General features: G+C 40.6%; 1 pseudogene; it reads right to left on the bottom strand.

Moving 5' to 3' along the window:
- Nucleotides 1-6,984: 6,984 nt before the first annotated feature.
- LOC147273093 (putative disease resistance protein At5g63020 pseudogene) lies at nucleotides 6,985-9,782 on the bottom strand (annotated as a pseudogene).
- Between the last annotated feature and the right edge of the window lie 496 nt (nucleotides 9,783-10,278).

The following is a 10,278-nucleotide window of genomic DNA, read 5'->3' as shown; positions in this document are numbered from 1 at the left end:
ACTTCTAAGTTGCCTCGTTAAAACCTTGCCAAGTAATAAAAACCCTGTGGGAACAAAAACAACCCTGGTCGAAGGAAAAAGAGTGCAACGCGCGTGAGTGTGGAGTAGTCGCATCAGGACCTCGAAAGTAGGTGAAGTCATATCTTCTGGATCATGAGCAGATAGTATGTCTATGGGAGCGGGGTGCATTAGAGTTGCTACACCAAAACCTTGCCCGGTAAACCCAATGGGAAAAACCCGTGGTCGAAGGGAAAAGATGAGCAAATGCATATATATCAGATCAACACATCTTTAGGATGTAGTATGAGTAGGGTGACCATGCCAAGATGTGCCTCATTAAAACCTTGCCAGGTAACAAAACCCAGTGGGACAAAATAACCCTGGACGAAGGACAAAAGAGTACACGATGGTCAAGCGAGTATGCTTCGGGATACTCCCCCTGATGTCGACTCCCCCTGAAGACTACATACTAGGTAAATCAGCCAATCTACGCAAACCAATACCTCGAATATGCATCAAGAACGTGGACTTTGGCAGTGACTTGGTGAAGAGGTCTGCATGGTTGTCTTGAGATCGGATCTGCTTGACTTCAATCATCTGATGCTCTTGTTGCTGTTGACTGAAGAAGAACTTCGGTACAATATGCTTGGTGTTGTCTCCTTTGATGAAATCCGTCTTCATCTGCTGGATGCAAGCGGCATTTTTCTCATAGATAATCGTTGGTTCATCAGTGGTGGAATGCAGCCCACACGTAGTTCGAACATGCTTGGAAACTGCTCTTAGCCATATACATTCACGAACTGCTTCGTGAAGGGCTAGAATCTCAGCATGATTCGAAGAGGTAGCAACAAAGGTCTGTTTCGTAGACCTCCAAGATATTGTTGTATTCTCAATGGTAAAGACATAACCAGTTTGAGAACGCGCCTTGTGCGGGTCTGATAGATACCCTGTGTCAGCATATCCAACAAGGCGGGCATCGTTCCGAGGATCGAGGGGGTTCGATCTATTCCTTGATGCATAGGGATAGAATAAGCCCATATCCGTTGTACCTCTAAGGTAGCGGAAAATGTCTTTTATGCCATTTCAGTGGCGGCGTGTTGGCGCAGAGCTATATCTAGCTAACAAGTTCACAGCGAATGAGATGTCCGGTCTAGTACATTGAGTCAAGTACAATAATGCGCCTATTGCACTTAGATATGGGACTTCTGGTGCCAATATCTCTTCGTTATCATCTGCGGGACGAAACGGATCCTTCTTAGGATCTAGACTACGGACGATCATGGGCGTGCTAGAAGGCTTTGCTTTATCATCATTAAAGCGCCTTAACATCTTCTGGATGTAATTCGATTGATGGACTAGAATTTCATCTGCACGGTGCTCGAGCTCCAGGCCGAGACAGAAATTCGTTCTCCCAAGATCTTTCATCTCGAATTCCAACTTCAGGTGTTTAGCTGTTTCCTTGATCTCTTCAGAAGTACCAATTAGATTCATGTCATTGACATAAACAGCTATAATAGCAAAACTGAAACTTGTTCTCATAATAAACACGCAAGGGCATAGATCATTATTCACATATCCCATCCCGATCAAATACTCACTTAGACGGTTATACCACCTCCGTCCGGATTGTTTCAATCCATAAAGTGAACGCCTCAAACTAATGGAGAGCGTGTTCCGTGGTCTGGAACTATTTGCATCGGGTGTCTTAAGTCCTTCGGGAACTTTCATATATATCTCTGTAACAAGATCCCCATAGAGATAAGCAGTGACCACATCCATAAGCTGCATACTCAGTTTTTCGGAAACTACCAAACTGATAAGGTAGTGGAACGTTATAACGTCCATTACGGGGGAATACTCTTCCTCGTAATCAATCCCAGGGCGTTGAGAAAATCTTTACGCCACTAGACGAGCCTTGTATCTCACAATCTCGTTTTTCTCATTACGCTTCCTTACAAATACCCATTTAAATTCTACAGGTTTAACATGGGGAAGGTGTAGGAACGACAGGCCCAAACACCTTTCTCTTTGTCAAGGAATCTAATTCGACCTGGATTGCTTCTTTCCATTTTGGCCAGTCGTCTCGACGTTGACATTCATCGACGGAGTGAGGTTCGATGTCATCGCTAGTTATGATTTCGGTAGCTACCGCGAATACAAATATATCATCGATGATAATCTCTTTTCGATTCCAGAGCTCACTTAAGCATGCATAATTTATAGAGATCTCTATGTTCTCGGGAGTGGGTTCTAACGTTGGAGCGTCCCCCAACGCCGTCTCTTCTGGGACGGACCCATAATCCGGAACTATTTCATGAGATAGATCGATTGAGATCGCGATGTCAAGGGGACTCGTTTATGCCAAATTTATCCTCTTCCAGGGATAAGAGTCCATCGAACCTAGTGGTCAACCTCACTTCTGGGCAGGGACATATGACTGGTTAGCCGCTATGGTTGTACCTCGTCCATCTGGGACGACACGTCCTCCTGGGACGATACGTTCTTCGGGGACGAATATCCTTGCAGGCACGTTTGCAGCAGGTATATGTGATCTCGTCACTTTAGCTAGATCAGAGAATGCTTCTGGCATATTATGTGTTATACTCTGTAGATCTAGAATTCTCCGCACTTCGCTATCACATTGTGCGGTTCAGGGATCGAGATGAGACATAGTGGGGACATTCCACGTCAATTCACGTCGTTCTTCAGGAACAGTGACGTTCTTATCATTCTTATCTCCCCCTAACGGCGGGAAGACTGTCTCATCAAAGTGACAATCCGCAAATCTAGCAGTAAAGAGATCGCATGTCAAGGGCTCTAAAAAGCGTATAGTGGATGGGGATTCATAATCGACATATATGACCATCGTTCGTTGAGGACCCATTTTGGTACGTTGTAGCGGCGCAACTGGCACGTAAACTGCATACCCAAATACGCGTAAGTACGAAACGTCAGGTTCGTACCCAGTCACCAGCTGTAACGCGGAGTAAGGTTGGGTAGCAGTGGGCCTCAACCGGACCAACATGGCTGCATGCAAGATTGCATAGCCCCACGCAGAAATTGGAAGCTTGGTGCGCATAACCAAGGTTCGTGCGATCATTTGTAATCTTTTAATGAACGCTTCTGCGAGACCATTCTGGGTGTGAACATGGGGAACTCGATGTTCAACATTAATCCCAAGGGGCATGCAATAATCATCGAAAGTTTTCGATGTAAACTCTCCGGCATTATCAAATCTTCTGGACTTTATAGGATAATCCGTGTGGTGAGCCTTCTGGACGAGAAGTTTAGCAAAAGCAGCGTTTCTTGTGGACAATAGTGTAACATGTGATCACTTTGTCGATGCATCAACCAAAACCATGAAATATTTAAATGGTCCGCATGGTGGTTGGATAAGTCCACAAATATTCCCTTATATCATTTGCAAGAAAAGGATGGAGTCTTTACTAGTCTTTGCATATGATGGTCTAGTATTCAACTTTCTGAGCGAGCAAGTTTGGTATAGTGTGTCACTAAACACAAGATCCTTATTAGTAAGGGGATGCCCGTGTGATGAATTGAGGATACGGCGCATTATACTTTGACTTGGGTATCCCAACCGGTCATGCCATAGAAAGAAACTGCTCGAATTGGTTAACTTCTGGTTAACTATGTGATTTGCCTCAATTGATCTAATGGTGGTCATATAGAAACCACTCGATAGGCAATTCAATTTCTCCAATGTACGCTTCTGGCCATACAAATTGGAGGTTATGCAAAGATATTCCACTCCATTTTCCTCAGTGGTTTCAACGTGATAACCGTTGGCTCGAATATCCTTATAACTCAACAACGTTCTTCTGGAACTTGGAGAATATAAGGCCTCATTAATGGTAATTCAGTACCATTGGACAACATAAAAATGGGCTTTGCCATGGCCCTCTATCAGGTTGGATTGGCCTGATATGGTTGTCACAAAGGTATGAGTAAGCAATAAGTTTGAAAAATACTTCCGATTTTGAAGTATGGTGTGCGTAGTAGCACTATCTGCCAGACAACAAACTTCCCCACTAAACATGCTTATTCATAAATTTAATTCAATGGATCACATGTATGAAAATAACTTGATTGAATTAAATAATATTCGAGCATAACCAAATTTCCAGAACAAATAATCCAAGTCATAAATCACCAAAATAATCCAAATAAGAAACATTATTCAGAAAATAAATACGGCACAAGTGCTGATCATATCCATGTCATCGAGTTTCTAGTCCTCGAAGTGTCCAGATTCAGCCTGGAAATCAGTGACCTCTAGGGTGGTATCCATGATCCCTCAATGAGGTTGATCTCTCGAGTTCCGCGACTGGCGTGATACTCATTTACAGCTTGCGCTGATGCACGGCAGGTGCGAGAGCAATGATCAGCTCCTCCACATCGGTAACAGAGATCATTCTGATTCTGATTCTGGTGGCGACGGGCCGGACCAGTGTTCCTCTCATTTCAAGTTCTTGGGGCCGAGGGACCGTGGTTCCTACCACGTGGGCCTTGGTCTCGGTCATACGAGCCATTCCTCTGAGAACCTTTCCTTCCATATCTTGGGCGGTCGGACTTTGTGCCCTTTCTATGACCTCGGTATCCTTTTTCACGGTTTGAATCGCGATAAGCAACAGCGTTTGCTTCAGGCAATGGTGCTGCTTTAGTACCGACAGGTCGGGCTTGATCATTTCTCATTAATAAGTTGTTGTTCTTTTCAGCGAGCAACAGAGTGGTGATCAATGCCGAGAACTTGGTAAAATTCCTCTCCCTGTATTGTTGCTGCAGGACCAAACAGGAGGCAGGAAAGGTGGAGAAAGTCTTCTCCAATAGGTCAGCTTCGGTGAGCTCCTCCCCACAAAATTTGAGGAGCGACCGGATCCGGCAGATCTCCGAATTATACTCATTCACGGATTTGAAATCTTGGAAACTAATATTCTGCCAATCATGTCTTGCTTCAGGCAAGAAAATGGTCTTTTGATGGTCAAACCGCTCTTCCAGAGCAACCCAAAGAGCTCGTGGATCCTCTTCAGCGAGGTACTCAACTTGAAGTGCTTCCTCCATATGCTTCCTAATGAAGATCATGGCACTTGCCTTAAGAGATTCTGCGACAACATTGTCTGCATTGATTGTCGATCTCATCTTCTTGGCAGTGAAATGAAGCTTAACATCTTGAGTCCACTTTAGATAGTTTCTTCTGGAAACTTCCAAAGCGACAAAATCAAGCTTGTTGAGATTTGACATTCTTTGGTTGAAAGGAACAAATAATTATAATTAGTGCTTCGGGCAATAATATCCATAAACAATAAATAAGAACTTCAAGTTCTATAACATGGTATAGACATGTAAAATCTACTGGTTTTATCATGTATGGTGAATTTATGAAGGAAACTTCAGGTTCCTTATACGGCATTATTGAAGCTACAGGTTCAATATTTATGTATGAACTACTGGTTCATTAATTACCTGCAATTTCTACACATATATTCTAGTGCAAAAATTTAAATAAGTAAAATATTCATATACCCAAGTAGAACAGAAAAATATCACAAAATTATTTGAATAAAAGTTTCTGGCATTTAGGATATATATATTAAACGGTTTGCATACTAACAATAAACTATCAGCAGCACAGTGGTTAAGCTGTTGTCCAGCCCCAAAATTGGACAGCATACAGGGTTCTACCCACACTTGAAGGATTGTGTAAATTCCTAACAACTTAAAATTCACTTTTGTGTAAATCTGTCATCTGATCAGATCTAATTTTGTAAGCTTGGAAGGAAATATTAGGATCAAATTCATATGATAGAATTTCTTTTTCTCTGGGGAATTGGTCAGCCTGTGATATGTATCACTTTTTCCAACAACTTTGTTATTGACTAGTTGTGCATTTTGATGCCTAAGTATACCATTGTGCCATTCATGGCTGATCTGTTAATTTTGCTGATCTGTTAAGATTGATTAGTCCATTTTGAAGCTTGCCATGATAAAATTATCTACCTAATGAGTTTAGTGCTAAAAAGATCCACCATTTTAGGATACTAAATCCGGCTCACATTATAAAATGAGCAGCATGTTTCACAGGGTCAAGCACTTGATCATGTTGCACGTTTACTTGTTCCAGATAGTTAACATATTTGCCTCCTGTTAGGGCTTCTGCCAAATAGGTTCATCAAATCAACTTACTAAATGATGTGTTCGTATACTTGGTAGTATGTTATTTGCTAAAACTAAATGAGGTGGAGAGTGGGTTTAGATTTGAATAAAATTTGATTCGTGTAGTATTATCCTCATAAATTGAAAGTTTAAAGGAATTGACTATAGATCGAAGCTCAAGTTTATATCTATAAATTCTTGGATTTATCAAAATATTCTTTGACCAGAATTCCATATTTATACTTGGCCACTGAAAAAGAGCTCTTGTATCCTGTTGAAACACTAGCTTGTTATTGTTTCTCACTCCATTGTGGAGTTAAAAGAGTACAAAAACAACAATGCAGAAACAAGTAGTGGATTACAAACTATTCCAGGTGAAACAATAAAATGAATTAGAAAAGAACCATAAAGTATTTAAGTGGTATATACGGACAATAAAAGCTGCAAATCCTATAAATGTTTCTTGCTCATGAAATATTGAAATCTCTAAAAAGCAGCAAATCTCATTAAAAGTTAATATCTTATTTAATCATTGGATGAATGCAATGCAATTTTGATGACAAGTTTGTTTGTTTGATTAAAAGGGAATGCCAACGAAGAAAAAAACTCATATTGAAAGAGTGTTATTTAATCGATCTACACATACAATTTATTGGGTCCTATCATAGAATCTACACACTACACACACCATATATGAGGGATCCGGATCCAAAAGGGATAGAGAGATGGTTGAGTTCAATAACATCAACGTCGTTTTATCCATAAAAAAAAAAAGAATAATTAAAAAAAAGAATGAAAAGAGGTGTTCGTGCAGAAGAATAATACATATATGATGTATTTCATTTGGTAGCATGGGAAGTGACCCAATTCAGACAATTAAGTGGCTACCTGCAAGTCTGCAACTGCAAGTGGGATCCACCAGCTCAGCTGCCTGCCTTTACTCAATAGGTTTGAAGGTGGGAAGGAAAACATTTGGAGCATCTTGGTCGTCCCACTCTAACCCATTCCACCACTCTTCCTCTCCTTCGATGATGAGATTGCATCCTTGGGCACTCCTTGAGTCCAGTGGCAGCTTCTTCAGTTCTGGACAATCTCTAATGTAGACTTCCTTCAGATATGGAAAGGGTAAGGCACCTTCATATATGCTCTGCAACTTTGGTAGATAGCTCAAAATCAACTGTTTAAGTTTTGCAAATGGGTTCAATTCTTTTACCTCATTTGCCACTCCACCCAATCTTTCCAAACTCATTATTTTTTCCATTTTTGGGCAGTGCTGTACAAATAAACTGATGAGATTTGGAGCAAAAATGAGCCATGTCAGATCCTTCATTTTTGGGCATCTAAGTACACTTACTCTTTGAAGGCCAACGAAGCAACTTTGGTTTATCGTCATCGATTCGCGAGGATCATTAGGACCTCGTGCTTCCCAATTAACCTTCAATTCTTCCAAATCAGTACACCATTCAATTCCAAGGTAATCAAGATTGGCCAGAGATGATGATATATCAAGAAACCTCGTTTTGTCGGAAAGTTGGAGGCTGAGCTCTCGAGTGCAGGTCACTAAGTTCTTGTAGCTAAATAACTGTTGGAAACAAGAGGCACTTCTTATGGTCAAAGTCAAGACCTCTAGGTGTTTCAAACACTGCAATTCATCCAACATTGCTTTTTCACTGTCAAAAGGACATTTGTCATCATGACCACAATACAGCATTCTCAAAACTTTTAGCATGGAAAAACTTGATATTATATGCGGTGGAACAAATTCAAGGTTCTGCGTAGACTCCAAGTTCAAGTATTTTAGCCTTACCAAGGCCTTTAACTCCATCGGCAACTCTCTTATACCAGTTTCTGACAAATTCAAATGGTGTAAAAAAGCAAGTTTTGAAACTCCAGATGGTAGTTGGGTTAAATCCCAATTGGAAGACAAATTCATAACTTGAAGAGAAGGCATAGAATCAAAGAAGGTTTCGCCAATCTTCTTCAATTTATTTTGTTGAAGAAATAAGGTCAACAAATTAGAGGATTCTGGTCTTCCAACTAAATTTTCAATATGATTGTTCATTAGTGACACCCTTTCTACGCCTTTCCATTCTTCAACATTCGGTGCTTCACTCAAATTGGCACCTGATTCCACAAGGAAATTCTTGTTTGTTTTCTTTGGATCACGAGACAGCCACAATGCCATCTCGCGAACCACATCATGCATTTTTACCAGACGTTCATCATACGCTTCCAACAAACATGCATTGAGAAGAGTGCCTATGATATCATAACTCTCATATTTCGCTTTGTCTACATTACCATATTTCTCAAGTATTCCCTCACACATCCAACAATATAACAATTCAACTTTATCTATGAGAAAATCTTCTGGAAATAAAGCACAGTATAAGAAGCAGGATTTAACTTTCTCACTTGGTAGATTATTATAACTATACTCTAATAGGCGCAGCACCTTTTCCATACCTGTAAACTCCCAGACAGAATTCTTCAAAACATCAATTGCATATTTCCATTCTTCAGGGGTCTTCTTGCTAGCCATGGCCTTACCCATTGTAATTAGTGCAAGTGGCAAACCGTCACACTTTTTTGCCACTATTTCAGCAAGTTTGAGGATTTCTGGATGAAGAAGAAGTGTTTCTGTCCCAACATTCTTCTGAAACAATTCCCATGCTTTGTTCCATGCTAAATAATCCACTTTAATCTTATGAGCATACATCTTCGGATCGAGTTGTGAAGATTATCTTGGACTTGTTTTGATCATCAGGAATAGGAACCCCTACATGGATTATTTCAACTGGCTCCCATATATCATCCAACAATAACACAAACTTCTTTTTGTTCAAGATGTTGAAGATGTCTTGAGCCTTTCCATGCCGCTCTTTTTTCTTCCATTCATCACTGGAAAGCCCAATCTTTTCACCAATCTCATCTTGAATAGTTTCAAGTTTGTGGTTCTGAGAAACCACTACCCAGATCACAAGATTGAAATCATGAAGAGCGTGGACGAACTTGTTATTGATTTGTTTTAGAAGGGTGGTCTTGCCCACTCCACCCGTCCCATATAAGCCAATTTTTCCCACTTGATCATCTTCAATGAGTCTCCAAACCTTTTCAAGCATGGATTCCATGCCCACAGTAGGCTCAACAGCTACTTGATTGACTACAGGAGCAGCTACTCTTTCTGTGACCTCTGCAAAATCTTCCTTGCTCTGTTTCTTTAAATCAGCGACTTCCAGCAACTTCTTGGCCACGTGTTTTCCATACTTGTAGCTGGACACGTAGTTTGTTGAACAGTAACCTCCACAACATAATTTCCCAATTTCTTGGCTGCCATCGGTTACAACTTGATTGACTTCATCCTTTGTACTTTCCACCCTTGAAATCCACCACTGCACATGCTCTGACCGCTTCATGAATGGCTGCTGCTCCTCGACCTCAACCCTTCTCTTCACACCATTCTTTATAGCTGTTAATTCTCGCAGAGAAGTTTGCAGAGCTTCTTGGTTTTCTTCGAGCTTATGAACATATTCTGCTCGTCGCTTAATTGAATCCCAGCAGCGAGAAACAATGCCATCGCCTGAAAATGCGACTGAGAAGATGTTGCCCATTGCTTGCAATTGAATAAAAGATTGTAAGAGAAACACAAATCTTGATGAATTATTAGATCTAGACCTTCTCAAATGAATTCTATAATTGTTTACTGCGTTAGTGGTTAAAATATTAAAACAATAAAAAATGCATCAAAATAATTGATTAAAATATGACTTCTCTCTCAATTGGTTCACAATTGATTAAAATAATATGCTTAAAATAATATATATATATATATATATGTCAATTGGTTCACAATTGACGTAATCATCACATTATGACTTCTCTCCAAGGAGTAAAATTTCATTTTTAGGGGTATGAACATTTTAATACCATACCAAATTAATTTCGAAAAATTTCGTCGAAATTTTTCAAAATCTTCGAAATTTTGGTGAAATTTTCGATGTAGAGACTGGAGAGAGAGAGGGGAGGCAGAGACCGAAGGGAAAGGGGAGGTAGAACACCGTCGCCGGCGGGAGAGGAGATCGGAGAGGGAGCTACAGAGGCGCGTCG

Source organism: Dryas octopetala, chromosome 9 (assembly GCF_963921425.1).
Source record: "Dryas octopetala chromosome 9, drDryOcto1.1, whole genome shotgun sequence".
NCBI classification, from domain to species: Eukaryota; Viridiplantae; Streptophyta; class Magnoliopsida; order Rosales; family Rosaceae; genus Dryas; species Dryas octopetala.
The sequence above is the reverse complement of the archived record's forward strand: the minus strand, read 5'-3'. Positions and strand labels throughout refer to the sequence as shown.